The sequence below is a fragment of the Lontra canadensis genome, unplaced genomic scaffold (assembly GCF_010015895.1).
Source record: "Lontra canadensis isolate GAN:19392208 unplaced genomic scaffold, GSC_riverotter_1.0 scaffold3, whole genome shotgun sequence".
NCBI classification, from domain to species: Eukaryota; Metazoa; Chordata; class Mammalia; order Carnivora; family Mustelidae; genus Lontra; species Lontra canadensis.
In genome coordinates, this window is record NW_022630997.1 from 37,435,060 (window position 1) to 37,460,609 (window position 25,550).

Sequence of the window (25,550 nt, forward strand, 5' to 3'; positions counted from 1 at the left end):
CAGTGGGAAGCCGGGGAGGGCAGCAGACGGCCGGACAGAGGTGAGTCATGGCGAGGCAAGAAGAGGATAAGACCCTCAAAGCCAGCAGGAGGTGGGGGTGGTGAGAGGGACACAGGTCCGGTGATGGGTCAGGGGGTTGAACTGACTGTTGAAGGTGCGAGTGAGGGAGGAGAAGGTGTCCAGGATGACCCGGGCATCTCCCCCAGCCCTCTGGGGCTGGGACATTCAGCTGTGCTGAACCAGTGGCTGAACCGAGTCAACAGGAATTGACCAGAACCCCAAGGAGCACTGGGCCCCTCCCACTAGGAAGCCCTGACTTAGGGGGACACTGCTGGCCGGCAGGCTGTCACCACCTCGGCTCTGTCCCCCTGCTGACCTTTCTCCTTTGTCGGCAGTGTTCTCTACCAATTCACCGGAAGGGCCAGTGCAATCTCGCCAGGCTGCCTGGGCCAGGGCTGGGGGTGGGGGCTCCCTCTGCCTTCCCTCTTTTAAGGAAGAAGTCTCCAGAGCATCTCTAGAAAGTCAGGAGGAGAGATGCCAGAGTAGTGGGGGACCGCCGCACCCCTCCTGCTGGCAGAAGGGAGGGAGGGAGAAGAGGAAGCTGGTAGGGGGTTGGGGGAACTGCAGCCAGGCTGTGGGGGATGGGCAAGGAGGATCAGTCTAGAAGAGGGATCTAGGAGGTGGGGAGAGAGACCCAGCGGGAGCTTCTGAATAACCCAGAGTGTACCAGCCACCTCTAAAGCCAAGGAGGGGGTCCAGAGGGTCTGGGGGGCTTAGGATTTAGATGGGGCTAGCATGGTCAGCTGTCCTGGGGTGCCTGGAATGGAGTGGTACATGGGATATGGAACTCCCAGTACTAAAAACTGGGGTGGTCCCAGGCAAACCCTAACCGTTGGTCACCCTAGCGGGGCTGAATGTAAATTCCAGTTTTTAGTTCTACCACTTTCAGACTGTATGTGACCTCTCTGTGCCTCAGTTTCCTCACCTGGAACATAGAGCTTGTCAGAGCACCTTGTGTACAGCCGTCATGAAGACAGGATGAAATCAGGTATGCACGTGCCTGTTACTGTCACTGACCGCTTCCAGTACCTTCCTACCGTGAGGACCGACTAGTACCCACTGAATGCTAGCCCGAGGCCAGACCCCCATCTAAGCCCCGTACATGTGCGCTATTTAACCTCACCATGATTATGGGGCAGGGGCCATTTTCACAGGAGAAACCAAGGCATGGAGGAGCTCGGCCCCCGGCCCAGGTTCTCATAGTTGGCAAGTACAGAGCCCAGAAAACCACTTCTATTTCCACTGGGCTGGCCCCAAAGTGGGGGACCTGTAGGCCAGAATTAACACAATTCTGCTTACACTGGACAAACACACAGCCTGGGCAGGTGTGGCAGGAACAGGCAAGGGACCCCTGTTCTCAGGGAGACCAAGTCCCTGGTCCTCAGTCCTTCCCCTTCTGGTCCAAACACATTCACCAAATTTATTAGGTTCCTAGGGTCTATGGATACCTTAGTGAGAGAGAGGGAAGCCCCCAGAGTACCCCAGAGGCCTCCTGGTGGCCCGGGGGGCCCAGCTCTCTGGATCTGGCACTTTCTGCAAATGATCTCATTTCATTCTTATAAAAACACAGGATCACGTAGGATGCCCATTTCAGAGATGAGAATAAAGAGGCTCGGAAACTTGCTAAGGTTGCCCAGCTGGATTTAAACACGTCTGTCTCCAATGTCTGGTCTCCTCTTGGAGGCTGATGGGAAAGGACGAACAAGCAGCATGGGGGCAGGAGGACACGGCTTGTAGGTCCGTGGTAGGACTTCAGATGAGTACCCAATAATTCTGAGGATGAGGGGCACAGCTTCCCCTCCCCCTAGAATTTAGGGATCCCAGGGGAAACTCCGGCAGCTCAGGGAAGGGGTCCAAGCATGTAGGGGTAGGGGGCCAGGGGAATGCAGGGGAAAGGGGGGGTGAGTGCCGGGGTTCAGGGAGTAGCCCATCACCCCAATACCTGGGGGTCAGGTAACCTGGCAGAGACCCCTCTTCAGTCTTAGAAGCTGAGTGCACAATGCCCTTCCTGCTGTGACCCCGAGGAAGTCCTAGGCACAAGCACCTGCGTGCTCACAAAGCAATTAGCTCGCAGCGCCCAGGAGAAAGGTCGCCGAGGTGGGCAGGCAGGCGCTAGCTGGGCAGGGGCCCTGGGAAGCTGGGCCCGGTTATTTTTAGCATCTTGATTCAAGAGGAAGGAGGCCCTCCTCCCCACCAGGTAAATGTCAGTACACTGGCAGACCCAGCCAGTTAAAGTAGCTGGAGCCAAGGAAGAGAGACATGACTGGCGTCTTTGTCCTTGGCTCCCTGGCTGCTGGGCTCCCAGGGGGTCTCCCTTCCTCCTCCACCTCCTCTCCCTAGGCCCTGGTGCATCTGCCTTTTGGCCATGAACAGAAAACATGGGCTTGGTCCCCAGAGGAGCTTGACCGGGGCCTGGTACCCTAGACTTGAGCTCTTGCTCAGCAGCGTGTGTGTAACCCTGACCCAAATTCCTGCCTTCTCTTCCCAACGTGCAGTTTCTACAAAATGGGCCCCACAAAGACCACCATTTTATTGTTTATGAGGATTACAGGAGCTGGGGTCATGAAGAGGCTTTGCAGGAGGGTGACTTGCCCTCTCTGCCGGTGGTGGTAGCTGTATTCTTGCAGAAGAGAGTTCTGGGCTGTCCTAGCAGGAACGCAGGCCAGCCCCGGGCTGACGGGGCCTGAGCTGGCCACGGTGCACACTGCTGGGGAGATCTGCACAATCTCGGGTACTAGGTGTCCAAGAGCCTGTGGTTGCCACCCCGCTGATAGGAGAGGGTGAGAGAGGACTCTGTGGGTCAGTGGAGGCAGACCGAACACAACTGGGGCTCAGCCTGGGCTATGGGGAGGGCCCACACTCGGAGGGGCGCCAGCACACCCAGCCCTCCACACATCCCAGGCCTGGCGCCGGCGTGTGAGACTCAAACGGCTCTGACCTGGCCTCCTTCCTTGGGGAGGGCCACCTGTCCCCCCTTCCCTGAGAACAGGAAGGACAAGGGAAGCCCACTCCACAGACTCTTGGCTCTGGAGTTGGCTCTGAGAGCCAGACCCTTAGCCCATTGTGGGAGTGGGGGGTGGTCCTTCCCCAGGAGGCCCAAGGCCCCATCCGGCCAGGCTGGGGGAGACTCCTGGCAAAACCGTGGAGTCTGAGGTCAGCTCTCCCCTAGCCAAAGAGAAGCCCTGGGTCCCGCAGCAGTGCCCTTACCTTTGGCCGCCAACTCCCAGGCAGCCTAGGATCCTGGCATCTGCCCACACCCTCCCCAAAGGCAGACCCTTCTACTGAGGCACTGCCCTACTGTGTCTGAAACTCTAGGGAGATCTGAGGGAAAGTGAGGCACAGAAGTGGGGCAGGAATCTGCTCGGGGATTTTGCAAGTTAGAAGCAAAGGGCAAACTCCCTTCTCCTTCTGCCATCTGGCCTCTAGGGGGCATGTCCACCTCATTTCTTTCATTGCCCAGTCTGGGCCCTCCACCCAGCCCCACAGTCTGCCCCCCACCCCCACCCCACGTGCCTGCCTCAGGGCCTTGACCCAGCTGGTTCCCTTTGCTTGGAATGCTTTCAGTTCACAGTCATGTTCTTTCTTTAGGGTCCAGCTGCAGCTCCACTTCCTCCAGGAAGCCCTCCTTGACCCTAGAGTCCCTTGGAACCCAGACGTTTTTTCTGGATACCACACCAGATCCTCAGCCTCATAAACTGCAGGCTGCGCTGGGTACCCTGTTGTGGCTCAGCCCAGGGGGCCAACAAAGGACTTTGGGCGGTCCCTGGTTTCAAGAGCCTTCTGTCCTTACTCACCCCCTGTAACTTGTCAGCTTTCAAATAGGGCCCTGACTCCAGAGTATTCTCTCCGCCCTGGCCTGTGGGCCAGTAATCTCTAGCCCTCACTCCTTTCTCTTGGTAAACAGATGGGAGGAGGAGCCCTAATGGTCCAGGCCTTGGCAGGAGGTGGTGATTACAGGAGCTGGAAGACAAAAGAGGCTTCACAGAGCCAGGTCTGAGGGCGCCCAAGGCTGTTCTCAGTCCTGGTTCTGGGTGGATCTCCACAGACCCCCCAGAACTTCCCAGGCCCTAATCTCTGTGCCCCCAGGCCCTTAGTGGTTGGTCCTGCCTTTCTTCACTGTGCCCCTGGGCCAGGTCACCACCCCCACTGCAGGTCTGGGGCCCTGACAGGCTCTACCCTTGCCCTGCTTCGAAAGCTACTGAGGGCGGCAGCGGCTTCCGCTGAAAGCATGGTGTGCCACCCCGGGCCACACTTCAGTTTCCCCATCTGTACCATGAGGCATTGGGCCAAATGATTTCTAAAGACTATTTAGATGCTTCAAACGAAGATGCCACCCTTGTGGCCGCACCCAGTGTCTGCTCCCGCCCCGCAAGGTCACGGAGGCTTGGGACCTGGGAAACAGGGCAGAGGCGTGGTTGTTCTCATCCTAAGTGTGTGGCTTAGGGACCAGAGGGAGACCGACTCAGGCGCTCAGACAGAGCCAGGTGAGCAAACATCAGTGGGAGGAAGAAGCACCCGGAGTGAATAACACCCAAGGAATCCTTCTCGGTGTAATTTACCAATTCCCAGCCAGCCCTGTTGGTAGCCGAGGTCAGGGGCCCCTACGGCACATGTGCAGCTCTGCATACCTACAGGGGTGATCACATCCAGCTGGCGAGGCTCACACGGGACTCTGGGAGAGCCAGAGGGGGACACAGACCTTCCCTCCCACCCTCAGGAAAAAATCCCTCTCGCCTGGCCTGCTGGTCCCTTGCACCTGTCTCGGGGATGCTGGATGACCCTGGGCTGGTCTCTGGGCTTCTCTGTCCCTAGCACATCACTCAACAGGTTCGCCTATGTCTCCCTGCAACCCCACCCGTGGGCTAAGGTCAGGCCCACATCACGCAGGGGTATGGATGGGGGTAATGGAGGGTAGCTCCTGGGCTCTGCTCTGGGGCAGCTTCCTATTCCAGCATTTTGGAAGACTGGCTTTTCCTCCTGGTAAAGAGCTACAGCCCTTGGCCTAGAGGAGGCCGCAGAGGGGTCTGGGGTGCTGAAGAGGGCCTGGTAAAGCTGGGGTTCCGGCCTGTTGGAGTAAACAAGGCCCAGCCCTGCTCCTCCCTGCTGTCACCACTCTGGGAGGAGCTGGGAGCCTAGTGGGCCAAAGCCCACCCTCCCTTCCTGGCCTTCAGAGTTGCTACTGCTGCTGGACAGCCCTTTTGGCTCCCCACTCTCTACACGATCAAGGTCAAACTAGCCCAACCTTTGAGACCCTCAGGGGCTCCCTCAGCACCTACTTCCAGTTGTGGCTCAATGAATCTTCCTCTCCAACTCAACACCCCACAGGGTGTTCCAAGTTGTTCAGAGACCCTAGAAAGACCCTATTCTCCCACTCTGCATAGGGATCCAGCTTCCTCCTCAAGGCAGTCCCGCAGGCTGCCTCCTCTAGCATCGGAAGAGCTGTTCCTCCCAGCTGCTTCACCCTTCACTTGCTGAGGGCCCCCTGCTAGCAGGTCCTGCACTGGAGACCCTGGGACTTCGAAGCCCAGGGCTGTGCTCACTCAGCTTCTCAGATGCAGATTCAGTTTTGGATGCCAGTGCCTAGTATGGGACCAGAGCCTGGTAAACATTCAGCAGTCTCTGGCTGGCAGAGTGAACGGATCGCCCGGGAGTACCCAAGTACCCATCACAGTTTGCTGTAGTGGAGAAAACACATATTATGGTGTCAAATAAAACTGGCCTGAATCCCAGCTCTACCAATAGCTCTGTGATCCTGGGGATGCTTCCTAACCTCTCTGTGCTTTGAGTTTCCTTATCTGTATTAGAAGATAGTCTCGGCCTCACTGGGCTATCACAGCCCCGGAGACCACTGCAGGCTGTGACCCCCGACGGGTGCCAGCCTTCTGATTTTATGTACCCATACAGAACTGTTCAGAGAAGGGCAGCAGCTTGTTCAAGGTCACACAGCAGGTATGTGGCAGGGCTGAGGTTTGAACAAAGTCCTGCTCGGAGGACCTGCCAGGGCAGCAGCCCTGCCCTGCTGACCGAGAGTGGTCTACCTGGGGCAGGAATGATCAGGGGGCTGAAGACGATCTCCAGTTCCAGCTGGGTTCAGGGATGTGGGCTCAGGGCAGGCTTCCCAGGCTGGCAGTGGAGGGGTCTGGGCCACGGGCAACAAATTCCAGGCAAGGAGAACGGGGTGTGCATTCTCAGCTGGTGCCGAAGATGGACAGGCACGCCCCATGGGGCCCCGGGGAATGCCACGGCCAGGCCTGCTGTCAAGGTCTTTGCAGCCAGCCCCAAGGCCGCTTGCTCCATATAACCCGGGAAGTCTGCTGACTGACAGCTGATGGTGTGCATGCTGGCAACCCAAAGTCACAAACCAGGGGCCAGAGGGGCTGGCCAGGGAGTGTGGCTGTCACCCCATGTCTCTGCCCACAGAGCTGGGATCAACAACTGTGATTATCTCATGAAACTCGAATCCAGCCCAGCCCCAATGCTGCTGTCTCCCTATGTCTTTTCTTAAATGACACCAGCCATGTCACCCCCCGCAGTCCGCCACCTCCGTGTGCCCACAGCGCTCAGGTCCACTCTACCGCTGTCCTCCAGCTGCTTGCCCACCATCCACCCGCACGCGGTGGGGTGCGAACCACATTCTAGACACAGCAGCCGAGATTCTCATGGCTTAGTTGACCGAATTCCTCACAACACAGTGAGTTATGTCCTGCCAGTATCCCGATTCTAATGACGAGGAAATATAAGGCACAGAGAGGTCAAGCCACGAATCTGGCATCACGAAGAGGAGTGGCAGAGCTGGAAAACCCCGAAGCCTCGGCCCACAGTCTGTACCTTTGATCAGGTCAGGACCTTCTGCAGGTACCGGCCGAAGCCGTTCACAAAGCTGTTCCCAACTGCCGGCTACACGGTCCTGCGGTCACGCCCCCGACGAGAGACCCTCTCTCTGTGTCCAGCCTCTGTAGGCCGTTATGGCCCAGACCAGCTGGGGCCTTCTCACCTCTGCACCTGATGCTCCAGAACCACACACATCTGGCTGCAGGCCGCCTGGCTGCGGGAACGGGGCCAAGTCACCGCAGGGAGGAGCAGGGCCGGGGCTTGGTCTCTTCCAGCTGGCCAGCCCTCCAGCTCCACCGGGCCCTCTTTGGCACCCCACACACCTCTGGGGTCTCTACTGGGCTAGAGGCTAGAGCTCTTTCCCAGGGGGAAAAGCCAGTCTTCCAGAATGCTGACATGGGAAGCTGGCCCAGAGCAGAGCCCAGGGGCCTCCTTCTGCTGTCACTGCCCACACCCCTGGCTGCTGCGGGCCTGCCCTCACCCAGGTGCCAGGGTGCGGTCTGTACCTCTGAGCCTCTGTTTCCCGTCTGACACATAGGAGGGGACCTCTCAAGGGCTTGTTCAGTGATGGGTTGGGGTGTGAACAAGCTCTGCACGTGGTAGAGAAGTCTCAGGGCAAGGGGTCATGGTAGCTCCTGGAAGGGTCCCAGGGCGAAGGTCAGGAGAGAGAGGCGGGGGTCAGAGAAGGCTCCATGGCATCTGAGCTACAGCGAGTCTGCCAAGCAGAGGTGGGCAGGCAAAAGACAATCAGGCAGAAGACTCTGCAAATAAAACACAGAGCAGACGCTCCCAGCCACCTCTGCCCTTGGTGGGTTTGGCAAAGCACAGACAAACCAGGCCGCCAAAGGTCAGGGCATCCTTGACACCACTGCCTGATAGAGGGGATCTAAATCTCACTCCAGCTGAAGCCATTGTCCCAGGCTGCTGGGGACAAGATGGATGCTAGCACTGGGGAAGGAGGGGCACATCTCTCCCCTTGGCTGACAAGACTCCTAGAGGCAACAAGGGACTCGCCCAAGGTCTCTGGGCTGGTAAGTTCCTGGTGGAGACTGCACACAAACTCAGTGCCTGGCACTTAATCCTGCAATCACTCCGCTTCATACGGGCAGAGCGGGCTCCCTGGGCAACTGCACAGGGCCCCATGCTTAGAAGGACCCATGATGCTCTGTGGCCACCAAACTCATAATCATTTGTGAATAACGAGCCTCTTATTTTTTGTCTTGCCGTAGGCCCCACAAATGACATAGCCAGTCCCGATTCTAGTGGATTCAGATGGACATGGGCTGGGGAGCTGGGCAGGGCCAGCGAAGGGCAGGTGAAAACTTTCACCTGTCTGCGACTTTGCAAGAGCTGGGCTCTGTGCTCGGTCGCTTTGGGTCTCTAAAGCAAGCTGGCAGATTTATCCTCCTCTCCTGTCTCCCAGAGGTCCTGACCGAACCTCTTCCCCACACACAGACTAACCCTCCACACCAGACAGACCCTGCAACTCCCTGTGCCATGGAAGCTCTGACAGGCGAGAAGCCACTGAACCCCGAAAGACTCCTTCTCCCTGGAACAGAGCCCCTTTGTGTGCACACAGGAGCGCCCCCTCCGTGCGTGTGGGGGACCGTGTGCACTGGGAGGGCCTGTGCCCAGCGGCTGTGGAGCTTCACCATGGGAGTTTGTGAAGGCGTCTGTGGGTGTGTACGTGCATACAAGTCTGCATGCACACGTGTATGTTTGTGGTGTGCGTGAGCCATGTCTGTGTACATGCGTGTGTGAGGGAGCATTCCTCCGGGTATCAGCGCGTGCATCTGTGCATGCGTGCCCATTTGCACATGGGTGTGCACGCACATCTGTATACCCTCGGCACACATGGACAGCTTTGCGTGTCTGTGTGCACAAGCGTGTGTGCATAGCTATTCACGGATACAGGTTTGACTGTGGGTGGGGAGAATCTTCTGGAACTTATATGTATATCGGTATTTATAGCTGAGAACATCATGCCCATTTTTAACCACCATACCACCCAAATCATCTTCCTTCTCACGAAAATCTTGGCCCTCTCAGAGACAACACTGGACCACAACTTGGCCCACTGCCTCCAAGAACACTTCCTAGACTCCAGACTCCCCATACTCATGCAGAGCTCCATCATTACCCCCCACCTGGCATCATGGCAGTTTTCCCACCCTCATGCCTCACCCCCACCCCCAGCCAACTGCACCCCTGCCAACTTCCCTGCCTTGGTGTCTTACGTTTTCACTCCTGCAGCAGGGCCCTTCTGATAGCCTCTCCAATGCAGCCACATTCATTAGGCCCCTATCTCACTTTGAACCTTCCATGGCTCCCCACTGCCTTTGGGATCCAGTTCTCCATCCTGGCACTTGTAGCTTTTACAATCTTCCCATCCCCTTGCCAACCTCATCCCCCTTCCTGCCAGGCTCTCCTACCCATCCCCTGCTCCTGTCTTCCTTACAATGCTACTCACTTTGGGGTTACCTCTTCTGGAATGCCCACCCCCAAACTCTCAGCACTGTCCACTGCACTGGTACAGGGCTTGTATAACATTTGTTGTGATCTCCCTGAATAAGATGAGCCCCTTTCCCCTCTATCCTAGGGCCAGACACCAGGCCTAGCATACAGTAAGTGCCTAATACAAGCTAGGAAAACTGAACTAGGGAGGCAGAGGGAGAGAGAACCTTATCTAGACAGCATGTTCTTCCTCTAGAAGGGGCCCTAGGTACCACTTTGGGGACCGCAGAGGCCAGGCCTGATTCATGTCACACCACATCCACAAATGAGGCATGACCCCAGGTCACCGCAGCCTGTCACCTTGTGGGAGTCCCCTCCCTTTGCTGTAAGTTGGGTTAGGACTGGCCCTTCTGAAGACCCCATGACTGCCTCAGTTCCTGCCCCCAGGAAGAGGCTAGCAGAGGTGGGCACAGCCAGGGACAGAACGGTCTAGGAGGGATTAGGGATGGGTGTACTGGAGCCACACAGACCCAAAGGGATACCCATGGGGGCTTAGCCAGGTACGTGACCTTGGGCAAGTTCCTTCCCAACCACAAGCCTCAGTCTTCTTGCCTTTATAGTGGACCTGATTCCAGTACCTGCCTCACAGGTTGGTGTGCAGATGGAAAGAGTTAATAACAACACAGCACTTAGTGTGGTGCCTGGCACACAGAGACGGGGTCAGCGCGTCCGCCATTACTATTCTCAGTACAGATGAGAGGGCTGGGGAGAGACAGGCCCGTCTAAGGCCACATGGGCCCTGGCAACAACGCAAAACCCAATATCCCAGTCCCAGGCCAGGATGCAACCCCCTCCACTGTCTGGCTCCCTCTGAGAGGAGGCAGCCAAGAAGGAAGTGAAAACTGAGAAATAAGCCCTGTCCCCTCGTTCCTCAGCTCCCCAGCCCCACAGCACCAGACGCACAGCGCCGGGGGCCAGTCCGTCCTGCTTACCTGCTGAAGCCTCTGCAGACGACCGGGACTCAAGGCTGCTAAGGGCGTTAGGAAAAGGAGGCCGAGGTGGGAAGAAGGCGACAGCCCCCGCGGTCCAACTTGGCCAAACACAGCACAGCAAGGCCTGCAAGACAGACCAGAGGGCACAGTGAGCTAGCTCCAAGCCAACCTTGCAGGTGGCCCCCATCTGCCCCACTGACCTCCTAGCTCTGCCTGCCCAGGCTCCTCTGGCCATGTCCTGGAAGGCTGAGCTGACCCCCTCAAAGTGGAGCCATTCCAGAAACTGGACGCAGTCTCCCAGCTCCCCAGGCAGAGCCTGTCTCCTGAACTTGGTGTTAGAGGCCTGGCCCAGGCCCCGGCTCCAACAGCAGCATCTCACGGGCACACACACACCTCAGGGCCGCGGGTCACATCTGGTGCTCTGCTCCGAGCCCTGTCCCCCACTGCTCTGTCTTTCCGGGCCCCGCTGGCCTTCAAGACGTTGCTCAGGTGCCTCCACTGAGCCCTCCAGGATCGGCCCGTCCTTCCCTTGTTCGCCTCCCAGGGGCCTGGGGTCTGGCTGACCGTGTCTTCTCCAGCTTTCTGGAGGCCAGTCTCCTCCCTGAATGGAGCTCCTGGACCACAGGAATGGAGTTGAGTTTATCGTTCTCCTCTGAGGCTAGAAAGGCCAGTGACTGCTGGAGGGATGGTTGGACAAACAAACGAGTGACTGATGGACGGGGCAGTGAAGGTGTTTAGTGAATAAGATGAAGAAAACTGGCCAACTGACATGTGTCTTGGAGATTTATGTACTTGTTTATTTTTTTAAAAATTTATTTATTTGAGAGAGAGAGAGAGTGAGCTGGAGGAGGGTCAGAGGGAGAAGCAAGCTCCTCACTGAGCAGGAGGTCGGATGGATGTGGGGCTTGATCCCAGGACACCGGGATCATGACCTGAGCTGAAGGCAGACGCTTAACCGACTGAACCATCCAGGTGCCCCTGACATGTGTCTTTAATTCAGGAAGCCCAATGAGCTCTCCAAGGGCCTCCTGATGCCCCTCCCTGTTACATTCCAGAATACAGCCTTGGGGCTGGAAAGAGGTAAGAGACTTGGTGAGGTTGATACTCCTCTGTTGATTCCCAAATGTGGAAAGCAAAGCCCTGCTGGGGAAAGGGTTTCCTCCCAGGGGCTCACGGTAAAAGAGAGGCAAGGCCAGAGGTAGATCCCAATCTCCTTGGGGACTGCTTGACCCACTGCCCCAAGTTGTCACGGATGGAGGCCATCATGGCAGCCCCTCCAGCTCCAGCGTCCTCATGGGCCAGCGCTGCAGGCACACAGCTTCCCCGAGTCTTGGGGGTCCAGGAGGCCAGCTGGTCTGATGGCTCTACCTCCTCCAGCCTGGAGGCCTGTGACTCGAGGTGGGTCCATCAGGGACACTACAGGGAGCCTCCGGGTCAGAGATCTTCAGCCAGGAGGACTTCCTAAAAGCCCCATAGACACATTGCTCCCCACTGCAAAGCCTTTGCGGCCTTCCCAAACACGGCTGGAAGGGCATGCACCGGCCACTGCCTTAGAAACTAGTTTGGAAGTGTCTCCCACCCTTCCAAGTGGCTTATCGCACCCCAGCAACTCCACCTCTAGAGATACGCGTGCGTGGGGCACCCGAGGACATGTATTAGAATGTTCAGAGCAGTGCTATTTGTAATGGCCCACCCCCCCACCCAAAAGCCTCCCAAAGGCCATCAGCCATAGCATGGACACCTGGTGGCCCACACAGTGGAATAAAAACCACGGCAATGAGGACAAAGGATCTGCAACTAGATCCAAGGATGGAGAGAAATCTCACACACCCGACAACCCAAGGAAGCCAGACGCGATACAGAATATGCTTAAGGGCCCCATTTACAGAAAGGTCAAGACCAGGCAGACTACTCTGTGCTTGTGGTCGACTAAACAGGGCGACAGATTCTTCGCTGTGGTGACTCCCATCAAGGCGGGGGAGTCTGTTCTCGATGCCCTGTACCTGGGCTGGGCTTGAGACCTATTTTGACCAATAGGACTTCCTGAAAGGAATATTCTCTGGCTTACAGAGACTAGGTCTTTGGGGCATGCTGTTCATGACCTTGGCCCCGTCAGAGGCCAATCTCCCCTACTGGAGGATGGGGGACAACCGAGGCCACCCAGCCTACAGCCAGTGCCGACCACCAGATGTGACTGAGCCCATCACCACCAGCCTTCTGGTCCAGTCGGCCCTTCAGGTGACTAGAGTCACATGAGCCCAACGGAAACCAGCAGAGGGATGGTCCAGGCAAACCCCAGAACCAGGAGACATAACAAATGGTGGTCGTTTGTCTGAAGCCATGAAGTTTTGGGGTGTTTGTATTGTTGGCAGCATGCTGTTGGAAATCAGAAGTCACTGTCCTGGAGGGGAGGCAGGGACAGGGAGGGGCACATAGGGGCTTCTGGGGCCTCTGGAATGTTCTTGATCTGCATGGTGGTTACATGACTGTGTTCATTTTGTGACAATTTGTCAAGCTACACTTTGGATATGCACACTTTTCTGCATGGATGTAGTCCTTCAACGGAAGCTGGAACAATCCAGCCTTCTGTGGTGCTCTACCCAGCCATACCAGGTCCAGCCCACCCTGGTTTGCCCACCTCTCCAGCCCAGCTGTCTTCATCTCACTTTCCCCCACACACTCACAGTGCTGCCTCACACCCCCGCACCTGGGATGCCTTTCATCTTCCCTCCATGATTCAAGCCCTAGGTCAGGTGGCACCTCCTCCTGGAAGCCTTCCCTGACTGCCCCAGGCTTTGCCCAGGTATCTAGACTCACGAAGTTCTCTCTTCCGGGCTGGGCTTTCCTGAGCCCGGATTAGTCTTTGCGGTCTTGCCAGCTCTCAGAGCTCTGCAAGCAAGAGCCCTGTCAGGGTTCAGCGGCACCCTTCCTCCTCTTCCTCCGGGGTCAAGACCTACAACCACCCCCACCCTACGCCCCCGAGTGATGCTGTAATGACCAGAGCAGGTTTCGGTGAAGGGGCACTGGGGGACTGGTAATCACAAGATGGGTTGTGTGCCAGCACCTGCCAGGACCCAGGCTTCTCCCACATACATCAAGGGTGGGGCTGAACTTGAGGGTACCATGAGCATCTATGCAATGGAGGAGGGCTTAATGGGCGTGCTGTTTTGCAGTGCACAATGACACCTGTGAAATGTGTACCGTTCCTTCCCTCTAACGATTAAAAGAAAAGAGCAAGGCTGACATGCAGTCAGTGCGGCCTCTGTAGAAACAAGGCAAAAGACCAGGCAAAGCGAAGGAAGAGCTGTGATGCCAGACAGATGGGGCCTCGGCTCTGCTACAAATCCTTGGATGTACTGATTTGTCTCCACCAGCGAGCACCTAGTGAGGAGGAGGAGCCCTGCCCTGTCCTGGCTCCCAGCCCAGCGGTAACCGGGGTCTCAGTGGACCCCCAGCACCAGGGCTTCATCCTTGATGCCCCTCGCTGGGCCCCCCTGCCCTATCTTTGCAGTCCCAGCTCCGTTCTTAATGGATGTGTGACCCTGGGGCAGTTTCTTCTGGTCTCAGATCCCTCACTGTCATCCCGGAGATCTGGCTTAGTCCACAGTCTCTGGTGAGTCATATATTTCTCTCCCGCGGGAGCACTGGACCCTGACAGGCCAAGGCCATTCTGAAGCCCAGGTCTCTTTCTGCCTCCCTCCAGGTCCCCATTGTGCCAGGGATGGTGTCTGCTCACTCCCTCCTCACCCCTATGCCTGGGCTATTCCTGGGACATTTTCTCTGGTACCCAGAGTTCTTTTCTAGGAAAGGAAGCTCCTTGCCCAACAGAGAGGCATAGATAAACCAGTGGACGGCCAGAAAGGGAGAGGTCCTAGGAGAGGTGGTCTGTCCTTGGCGGAGTTTACCTCCACATACATGAGGATAGCCTGAGTGGGACCAGCCTAATGTCAGAGGGACCTCTGGACCGAGCGTACTTTCCCTAAGCGCATGTGCTGTCTCCCAGAGTGGTGAGTACCCTGTCCCCGGAGGTGTGCAAGCAGGGGGAGCAGCCATGTGGTGCTATGTATGTTGTGAGCACCGGAACCGGAGCTGGAGCCGACATTTCCTGAACTCCTCTGCCAATAAGAACTTACCTGGGTGGGCTACCTGGTAAACCCACACGTTCCAGGCCTCTCCCTAGAGAAGGGAAGGCTGTGGGTCTGGAACGCAGCCCAGAAATTTAAATTTTTAACAAGTCCTCCCAGGGGATCCTTTGCATCTGGGAAGTTTGGGGGAACACTGGCAGATGACCTTCCTGGTCCCTGGGAGCCCTGAGATGAGCGATTCTGAGTTCCCTGCTCCAACATCAGCTCTACCCCATCTGGAAAACAAGGCTGGCCAGGGAGTCACTGCATCATTAAAATAAAAATGACTTAAAACCTTCAGAAGGGGGCAAAGACGTGTTGGGGGGGGTGTTCTCAGCCCCCAGTAGTACTAGCTGAAGCTCCTTCCAAGCCCCCATGGGCCCCCCAGAGTCATCCAGAAAAGCTCGACACTGGGGTGGGGGGGGTGGCGACGAGCGGACAGCTGTTCAGCTGCTGCTCAGTGAGACCCGGAAAAGCAATTATCTTGCTCTTAGCAGAGAGGTGCTGGCTTTCACCCGCCCCCTCCCTCCTCCCTCCCTCCCACCTTCACACACACGCACACACACACAAACACACACGCCCATGCACACACACCCGGGCCACAGGCTGCTGGCTGGCTCTGAACCCATCTCCCCCCACCCCCAGCCTCCAGATCCCTCTGACTTGCTCAGCCTCCGTCCTCAGAGCCTGTTCCCAACACTTAAATCATTTAGCCCGCTAAACCGGAGACGGGCAAAATGGGTGCTATTTCTTAAAAACATACAGAGAGCGTATTAAATTATTGATAGCCATTAAACAGGGGGAAAAAATTAAACAGCTCTCAGCTCTTATCAATCATTCATGCAGTTTCCACTGGGGTGTTTTCTGGAGAGTGATCACACGGCCAACCCAGGGAGCTGGCTCCTGCCAGCAAGAAAGGCGCTGGGCTGCATGGAGGTGGGGAGGGGTCCCTTGCAGCCCCCCAGCAATTCCCCGGGCCCAGGCTGTGCGGGGGAGGGGGGGCACCTGGCCTAGGGAGGTCAGCCTCTCCATCGACAAACTCTCTCCTCTCCTCTCTACCATGTCATTAACAAAGGGACACCCCGACACTGCCTTTAGGACCCCCTTCATCCAGCAGGCTTTTCCTGAGCATCTAGTATGTGTCAGGCATGCATGGAGCAGAGATAAGCTCAAATCACTCACACAGGTAACCGGGGGAGCCTTCTGCAGGGAAAGGTGACCACAGGACCTTATGATGGGGTCCTGGTGGAGATCCGGAGGCCAACTCTAAGGAAAAGAGGGCAGCGTCCCCTACAGGAGGGGCCACAGGGAAAGGGTTCACCGGAGAATAATTCTTGGATAAATTCCTGCCCAGAGGACAAGTCTAAGACGGGCGTTCCAGGAAAGTGGTCCAGCGTGGGCAAACACACTGTAGCCCACGTCTGGGCGCTCTGCTCCTCCCACAGCCCTGCGTGTTTCCAGGGGCAGTTACTAGCCGTGTGGGGTTAGAGGCTTGGCTGTCTATCTCAGCTTCTCCTCCAGGCACTGTTCAAACCCAGGCCAGGCCCACCGTAGCATGGACAGGCAGGAGGTTGAGGTTCACCCCTGCCACCCAGGGCGATGGCACCTCCAACCCTGTACATAGATCCATTTCCTGGCTCTGACTCAGGACACCTAAGCCAGCGTGACGCAGGCCACGGAGGACACAAGGCCGGGACACTGCCGGTCTCCTGGCCACAGATAGGTCTGGCAGAGTTACCCTTTGGAGATGAGCTCCCTGTAGCCGCTGAGCTGTGCCAAGGACCCGGGCACCAGGGCCTCGGGAGCCAGCGGATACCTGATACTGCCCCACCTCTCCGCTTGGGGACCATCCACAACCAGGGGCATTTGAGGCTCTGAGGGCAGGCTGGGCGATGGGCAGCCATGGGGAACAAAGAGGCAAAGCCCATGCCTGTCCCAGCCCCTGCCAGCCCGGCGCACTGGGAGAGCCACATTCTTGAATGCTTTTCAGAAGCTCTCACTTCTCAGGAGCCGGGAGCCGGGAGCTGGGAGCTGGGAGGAGGCCCTGCCAAGTGTTGATAGCACCCTCGCCAGAGAAAGCTGCTGTCACAGGGAAACATTCTGGGGAGAACGGTTGTTTACCACCAACGCCTGGGACTGTCAAGAAATAATCGGAAGAAATTAAATTTGCAAAGTTGAAGATAGAAAGGAAGCCTCCTCCCCAAGCCCCCGGATATTTCAACCTGGAAGATTAGGCTGCTCTCTTTTGTCTGATTTAGAGAAATACTTTGGGTAGGTGGGGAGGTGGGGGGGATATGTGTGCAACCAGCCAGGACAGGGAGAGGGGGGCCCCTGAGCTGTGTCTGGGCTGGGGCACTCACCCTCCCCTCCCTGGGCCTCAGTCTGGTCATCTGCAAGTGACCAGATCACACATCTGGAATCAGTAAGACCACGTGATCATACCGGACAGGGGTAATGTCCGGGCTGTCTGTCCAGTCTACAAGGAACACAGGGGCTGGGTGGGTCTGAAAAGGCCATCGGCCATCTCCCTGCTTCTACACTGACCTGTGCTCATGCTCTCAGCACCCCTCCCCTGGATTGCTACATATAACCCCCTCCCTCTAGCCCACCTTCAGCCAAGTGCAGTGACCCACGCAGGGCTTGGGACTAAGCCTGCACAGAGCAGGCTACCATGAAAGGTTTGTTGGCCAACAGAATCAAGTCACGAATGCACAAATGAGCCAAAAACCCAAACTGAACATACCTGTCCCTGCTCAGGTACCAGTCCTGACTGGCCCCTGCCGGCACCTCCCACTGCCAAATTCCCAAGTCCTTGAAGCCCTTCACCTACCAGTTGAGTCCATACTTCTAGACATCTCTCATACCCTCCAGCCACACTCCAGCCACACAACAACTACTCAGCCTCCTCTAACAACTTCCCTTGGACTTTCATGCCCCAGGGACTTTGCATGTGTTATTGCTTTCTCTACCCAGCCAAGTCCTGCTCTGGTCAAGCTCTACTTCCCCCTTGTAACTGCTACAACATTTTCCACATTACATTCAATTGGATTCTGTTCACACCTGCTCTGAACTAAATGGGGGACACCACAAACACAAACAGGGCTCCTTCCATCAGCACTGAGCACATGGGGTCAGAGAGGGGACTCTAACTTTACTGTACATACAAGCCAACCACTCCAGCCCCTGGCCTACCGCCCACAATCAGTTCTTCCTCATGCCTAACCTGCATCACTCCTGCTTTCATTTTAAAAGCCATTCCCTGGATAGTGGGTGAGATGTTCTCAGCCAAGTATAAATGAGACTGTACTCTTAGAGCTCGCAGAGCCAAGGGAAGGGGCAGGCTTGGGAATTTCCAGGCAATGGCCAGCAGAAATTGGCCACAAATGAATCATTAACTCTTGAGTCGAGAGCTCTGAGTGGCTGGTGCCAAAGTCTTGGGCTCTGGCCTGTGTGGGCCACTTGGCTTTGCTTGGCTCCAGCCCGGGGGTGGCCCCGCCCCTCACTGGCCATCTGCTGCATCCCACAGCCACTGGTCACTGAGAGCTGAGACCATCTGGGCCAGAGAAGCCCAGATGTCTTATGGGAGAGGGCATGCCTCTCCCTAGGAATGACTCCAAATCTTTGCCCACACACTTTGATCTTTCTGGAAGGCCATCCCTTCTAGTGCACAAATCCCTGTCCTTCAAGGCCTGGCCGCAGCCCATCCTGCCTCCTCTCTTCCTTGCCTCTCTGGGCCCATCTTGGCCCACATAACCTCTGAGCCCCTGCAGCCCTGGGCTGGGTGTCAGGGGCTTGTTTCTTCAGCAAAGTCCTTGCCAGGATGGGGACTCTGCATGTCTTCTGGACCCCAGAAGCTGACACGGGAGCAGGGCACAGACCCGGGAGTCCACGCATGATAGGGGCTGTGATGGGCTCAGGCTGCAGCCAGCAGAAGAAAGTTTGTGGGCTGGCCGTGGGGTCTGCAGGCCCTACCTAGCTCAGGTGAGACATCAGGACCGCCTCCCAGCCTTCTTCGCAGGAAGTCAGCCTCCTCAGGCCAGTGGACGTGCAGTCAAAGCAAGAACAGAGGCGAGTGCTGGCCTCCTGGGGAGCCAAGTGGCCATGCGGGGCTGGGCACCTGGCCCCTGGGAGTCAGCCGAGGTCCACACAGACCATGGGGCGCCACGGTGCAGGCCAGGGTGTGAGTCCGCCACCCCTCCTCTAAGCTGCCCTGAAGAAGGGCCTGGACTCTTGGGTGGGGACGGACGGATGCAACATCTGGAAACATGGGAACCATTGCAATGTGATGTCAGTAGGTCATTCGCTAGGCCTTCATCTGTACATCCGAACCCCACATCCACCCGTATGCTCTCAGGCCAGCGACAACACTGACGGACACTGGCAACTCGAGGGGTTGCTGTGTGTCAAGCTTAACATGCATGTCTCACGGGTCCTCCCACGCACCACAGTACACGCTGTCACCATGCCCGCTTCAGAGACGAGGAGCGCACGCTGCCTAGAGATCCCAAGGAAGAGGAAGTCCGTGCCGAAGCCCCAGGGCCCCACTGTGGCAGCTGGGGAGCAGGACAGAGGCCCAGGCCCCTGCACCTGCCCCACCCTACATGCCTAGAGCCCTTCGCCCAGCATGCACAGAGCTGGAACCAGTGCCCTGGGCACCCCCGCCCTTCACAGGGCCCTCTTCTCATCTGACTCTCAAAAGAGCCCCAGGAGAGGGCCAGCAAGAGTTACTACGACCATGTCACAGACTGGGAAAGTGGAGCTTGATGGGGAAGGGCTCTGACTTAGCCAGCAGCTCTTCTACTCCTCGAACCCTCGCGCTGACCCCACGAGGTGGCTGCTGTTGAAACTGCTTTATGGACAGGAGGACGCCAAGGACGGGATAGGCCGAGGTTGCGGCCATGCACTGGTGGCAGAGCCCAAGTGTGTGACCTGATCTGCCTGACTCCTGACTGGGCTTCTCCCATGACACAGGGCTGTCCCCAAGGCCTGGCACAGTGTACACGTGGGCTGGGGAACGCAGTGGGGAGAGGCCGAGACTCAGCGGTGCTGTATCCCCCCTCCCAGACTCCTCCCATGGAATGGAGTGCCCCAAGCATGAGCCCAGGGCTCTGCGCCACGGTGCCCGGCATTCATTCACCGTGGCCGAGTCTCAGGATAAGCCTAACAGTGAGGACCGGGCGTCTCGGCCAGCCCTGCTGGTCACCGTGTGTCTGTGCACGTGTGACCGTGCGGGTGTGGATGCTGTCACTCTGAGGAAGACAGGAGAGTGTGCGAGGGGAGCAGGTGGGCAGGCGGCCATCCGCAGGACTGTGCGAGAAGCCCCTTACTGCCGCTGTGCTCACGGAGTCAGGCCTGTCCAGAACAAGCCCATAAATCAGGAAGCCGCCTGCCACAAGCATTAAATCACTGTCCGTGGGACACAGAGCTTAGCGGGGGAAGCAGCCAGCAGCAGGCCCAGGCCCACCGTCCGGGTGCAGGGGCGGGGGCGGTGGGGGCTGGCGTTGGCTCCCCCTCCACTCAAGGCCGGCTCCTCACCTTCGCCCCCATCAGACCTCTCTCCTGCTAGCCCACGAGGCCCTGCCTCCCTCTGCCTTGGCTCCCGCTCTAGCTTTCTTCCTCTGCTCTCTGCCAGGGACCCCTTACTTCACCCCCCAGGCTGAGGGCTGCTCTCCCATCCCCAGCCCTGAAGGCTTCCCCCCAGTCACCTAGGTGTGCTGGACAGGAGCGCCGACGAGGCTGCTGTCCCTGGCCCTGCCACGAGCCACCTCCTCCTCCCGGCCTCATGTTCCCTGTCTATAAAGCAGAGACTGGAACGGGCCCTCGTGGGGCTGCTCATCCTGAGGATCTGACGCCCAGGGAAAAGATCCTCCGTGGAGGCTGATTAATTATGACTATTAATAATACAACCATCTGTATCTCGTGGCAGAGCAAGGATGATTAAAACGGCCCCACGCCCCTGCAGCAGAATAAATGGGTCTCTGGGTGGGCCGGGGTGGCAGTACCAGGCGTGCGAGCGCACCCGTGCTGGCCGTGTGTTGGGGAGGGGCTGTTTGTACTGCAGGGCACAGACAGATGCAGAGAGGTGACACAGGCAGGCAGGCAGACAGACAGACAAAGGGCCGTGAGCTGGCTCATCAGCTGAGGAGGGAGAGGCAGTTACCCCACGCCAAGGCTCTTGGGCAGGATTTTCTCTGCCTACCACTGGAACAAACCACTTCTTTCCACTTCTCTTCCACATGCCCCAGGCCTCGCCGTAGAGTAGAGCCCAGAGGCCTCAACTGCAGGAGTAAGCAAGGGAGTAAGGGATGGGGATATGCTTTGTCCAAAGAACTTCTGGACATGGTGATCTGCTAGGGTCAGGCCAGCCACCACCCTCACCCCCCCCGCACTGAGCCAGCACTCTAGGACCAGACCCAGGGGCCACCCATTCCATGCCTCTGTGCCCTGGACACCTAGGTCCCCCTGCCTGGCAGGCTCTCCCTGCCATCCACAAGTGATAGCCTCCCTCTGATGGGCAAGCCTTTCTCAGCAGCCCCTCATGCATGGGGACTGATGCACACTGTCCCTAGTCCCACCACCCCATGGAGTCCAGTGCATCCTGGACCTTGCCCGTCCACCCAAAATGCTTTCTCGGTGTACCTATCTGCCTTTCACCTCACATTTACGCGACCACGAGATGCTCCTGACGGCCCACCTCTACAATTCTTCAGTGCCCATGATCAAGACATGGCCTGGGAGAGGGAGCCCTGCCCTGCACTCACCAGCTGGCCCTTGAGAACCCTCACCCTGAGCCAGGCACTGTTAACCTGTTATTGGTCACAACCACCCTATGTTGTATTTATGCCCATTTTATAGATGAGGGAACTGAGGTACAGAAAGGTTGAGGGACTTGCCAAAGGTCACATGGCCAAGAAGTGGTTGAAATGCAAAGTAGGCTAAATATTTGGCTCCAGAGCTCCGAGCCACTAGGCTACAAAGATTCCAAATGAACAAAGGAAGGAGTAAAGGAAAAAAAAAGGGAGGAAGGAAGGAAGGAAGGAAGGAAGTTAGTTTAAACATCAGGATGCATAAAGTCTTTTGAGCTTTCTTTGTGAGTGGAAGGTGAAATGGCCAGAGATGAGTGCCATGGTGAATCAGGCCAGGTCTCTGCATTAATTAGCTGTGTAGCCTCAAGCGAGTCATTTGCCAACTCTAGGCCTCAATGTCCTCATCTGTAAAATGTGGACATATGGGGCTGCCTCACCTACTGACCAGATACGAAGGCAGTGGTAGAGAGAGCAACCAGAAGACAACAGAGCCTGATCATGACGTGTGTACACACGGCAGCCAGGATTTCCAAGCCCGAAGCCCGCATGCCTGCTCTGCTAGGGACCCCAAGAACAACAGATAATGGGTCTGAAGCTCTGGTAGCACACTGACTGTTCTAGGGTCTGTCAACATACTTCCTGGGTGCCTACCCCATACGCAGCCCGAGGCCAGCCATAGCATGTACCGATCAGCATGTGGGCTTCATGAACGCAGGGCTGGGTACGGACCCTCCTGGCCTGCAGTGTGATGGGGGGACACCCCTGCCTGCTGGCTACCCACAGAGCACCTGCTGTGTCCCAGCGTGAGCTTCTGGCTCCACCGCTGGCTAACCACCACGCCTGGTGATGGCGATGTGGAATGGACAGCGTCCGGCCACGGGTCTAGAGGGGCTCCTGAGTGACAGGAGGGCAGGCATGTCACTAAGCTCCCTTCCCACACCACAGCAGCCATGATTTATTGATCCCCACACTCTCCTTCAGAGACAGATGTGACCTTAGAATTGCTTCTTGAAACAGCACTCCAGGCTGTCCCTCCCAGGTGGCATTTGACACGCCTGCTGGTGGGGTCTCTGCTACCCTCTGCCAGGAAGGCCTGCACCCTGGGAGAGGGGCCCCTTTAGCCCCTCTGCGATGAAGCATAGAGGTCACCTATGAGTGTCGAGTGGGCAGAAAACAGTTTGCCTGAGTGTCCTTCTCATCGCCTGTCCCTGTCCACTCCTCTACGAAGAGAGAGAAGGCAAAGGAGGTCAACAAGAGGCTATGAAGACAAGGACATGAAAAGCCCCATGTGTCCCAGCCGCCTACCTGGTTTTTGTCAATTCCTCCTGCCATCTAGACTGCCATTTGTTTAATAGTGTTCCTTTTTATTTCCTTAAGATTTTATTTATGCATTTGTCAGAGAGAGCACAAGCAGGGGGAGTGGCAGGCAGAGGGAGAAGCAGGCTCCCTGCTGAGCAAGGAGCCTGACATGAGACTCGATCCCAGGACCCCAGGATCATGACCTGAGCTGAAGGCAGATGCTTAACCAATGGAGCCACCCAGGCGTACCTCAATACTGTTCTCAAAATCAACTCACAGTTTTTGCTTAACTACATTTACTTATTTTTTTTAAACTTTACAGGACTACCTTAAATACACAATCAGCCTCCCTCGCCACGAATAGAAGTTGAACGTAAGAGTCAACGCAAGGAGAGTGGGCCCTGGCATTACTGTGCTGCCTGCCTGCTGGAGGCTCCAAGGCCCCTGCCTCTCTCTGTTGAAAAGCATCCCAGGCCCTGGAGGCTGTCCTTGAAACAGCCAGGTGACTGGAGGGGGCAGGGTGGGGCGGGGGGCAGAGTGGTTTGCACGAAGAACCCCCAACAGTCACCTTTGGGTGCCTTTGCGGAGCACAAACACAGAGCAGCGACACTTGCCAGCTCTGAGAGGAGGCAGGTGGCAGGTGTCTGTCACCCCGATGAGGAAACCAGAGGCTCAGAGAGGTGAGCCTGTGGGGCTGAGGTCACACAGCAGTGAGTGGCCAAGCCAGGCTTGGACTCAGGCCCCCTGACTGAGCTCAAGGCTCCTCCCCTTTTGCGGCCACAACCCTCTGGATGCCACTTGGAGTCACTTAGGCAAAGGGAGTCACTCTGACCCGCGGCTGGCGTGGTAACGGTTTTTACACCTGAGGTTAACAACTGTGATTTAAGAGGTTATTTGTCTTAATTTTCGGGAATCAGTTTCTCGGGGAGGAGATAACTAACACATCGGGCTTGGGAAGCTAGTCTTTTTAGAAAATATTTATAGCGTTTCAAGACAGTTTGGAGGCAAATGGATACAGCATCTGCTATTTTCCGCACTTTCCACCACAGCTCCAAAACCCAGAGCAGTCAACACACACACACACACGCACACACGCACACACGCGCACGCGTGCACGCGTGCACGCACACACACACACACACACACGAGAGCAGCCACATCGATGCTGATAGGAGATCAAAGCTCGTCCCTTCACAAAACGCAACTGGCCTGAGTTCAGGGCTCATTACCGCCTCTGGCTGGAGCCCCAAAGCGTCTCTCCTAGCGATACCTACGCTGATGCTCAGAAAGCCAAGGCCAGTAGGCCAGTCCCCAAGGCCACTGCGAGGTTCACTGCCTCCTGAGTTAGGTTTGGCAGGACGCCCAGGCCCAGGATTGTGGCTCTCAGAGGAAGCCCCACAGCAGAAGAGCCCCTCCCGTGAAATTCATGATTCCTGCTGTCAGCTGAAGAGGGACAGGGAGGAGGCAACCTCCAGAGACCAGACATTTCATGAGCTACAAGCTGAGCTCCTGACGTCACTCTCCTCACATTACCTCCGCAGTTACTCACCCCTCTGACATCAGTGACATTTACAACCCCATTTGGCAGATGGCAACACTGAGGCTTCAAAAATCCTAGTGATTTTCCCGAGGACACAACTGCTTGTATGGTAAGCTGGTCCTTTTGACCTTCTCCAGGCAGCCTGCCATTTCCGACTGATCTCCTGTGACCATCCTTCAGGTGGTTTCTATGCCATACCCATCGACACCCCAGGGCCCTGCAAGGCACCTCCACAGCCCCGTCTTTACCCACATCGTGACCCTCAATACCGATCTTCTGTAACCAAGATGCAGCATCCCAAGCTGTGGGACCCTGAGGATCTTTCGCTCCATCCTAGTGTCAGGTGAGAATTCCAAGGCTCAGAGAGGGGAGGGGACATATTCAGGGTCACAAAGCTAGCTGATGACAAAATGAAGGCAAATTAGGTTTGCTGTTAAAAATCCCATGTGTTGGAGTGCCTGGCTGGCTCAGGGTTGTGAGTTTAAGCCCCACGCTGGGTGTACAGCTTACTTGAAGAAAAGTCCCAAATGTGCTGGTAACTCCCTCTGTCCTTGGCATCCTAGCTCAGACACAGGGGGACTCACAGGCTCCTTCACAATAAATCAGTCCAGCTGAGAAGGCTTGGTAGGGAACACCCAGGCCTTGGGTCCAGCTGACGGCAAATGGTGCTCCAATCACCCCCGGCAGGGCACCTTCTGGTCCATGTAGCCCAGCCTTTTGGGCAGAGCCTTCAAATCCTGTGCCCCAAGGATGCAGGCACTGCCCACCCCCACCCACGCCTGCTTCCAAGTCGGGGAACCGGAAGGCCCTCGTCCATCATGCACTGGGACAAAACCCCAGGCCAGGCCTGGAGAGATCAACCGCCCACACAGCCTGGCTGGAGGCTGGCAGAGAGCCCCCGGGAGGAGAGCCGTGCCAGACTGGGGCCTGGCACTCCCCAGGCAGCTGTTCCCTGAGAAACCCTCTGGACTTGAACATTGACAGGTACAGCAAATGCACACTAGCCTGTTCCCCAGATCCTGTTCCTCCTCCACCCTCTGCTGGTCCCTTCTGGATCAACTGCCCTCTCCAGTACCCCCCAACAGTCCAGGCATCAAATGCAGAAGTCAAGGAGCCAGACTTCATTCTGGGGCTCCCTCTCAGCCAAGCCATCTATCTGCCACTTGCACCGTCCATCCTCCCCGGTTTCTAACCTGTCTTTCTCTCGCCAGCTCCTTTACCTGGATAAGGGCAACAGCCCTTCACTGGCTTCCCACTCTCCCTTCCGTCCTGCTCCTCCTTGCAGGCACACAGCAAACCTTTTCCTGTGTATAGCTCTCCCCAAGGCATCCCCATGACCCACACACCCTGTGCTTCTGGCCCCATCTCACCAAGTGCACTGCCTAGTCCTGCACCATTACTGCTCTCCAGCCCTACTGTTCTTCCTGCCCCAGGGCCTTTGCAC

The 25,550-nt window shown here is 56.9% G+C and overlaps 1 protein-coding gene across 5 annotated transcripts in view; it reads right to left on the minus strand.

Moving 5' to 3' along the window:
• ZMIZ1 (zinc finger MIZ-type containing 1) overlaps window positions 1–25,550 on the minus strand; it is a 229,402-nt gene that overhangs the window by 172,199 nt on the left and 31,653 nt on the right. For all 5 annotated transcript variants that reach the window (XM_032838922.1, XM_032838908.1, XM_032838890.1 and 2 more), the window contains exon 2: window positions 10,338–10,461. The gene's annotated coding sequence lies outside the window, so the exon portion shown is untranslated. The remainder of the gene's footprint in view (window positions 1–10,337; window positions 10,462–25,550) is intronic.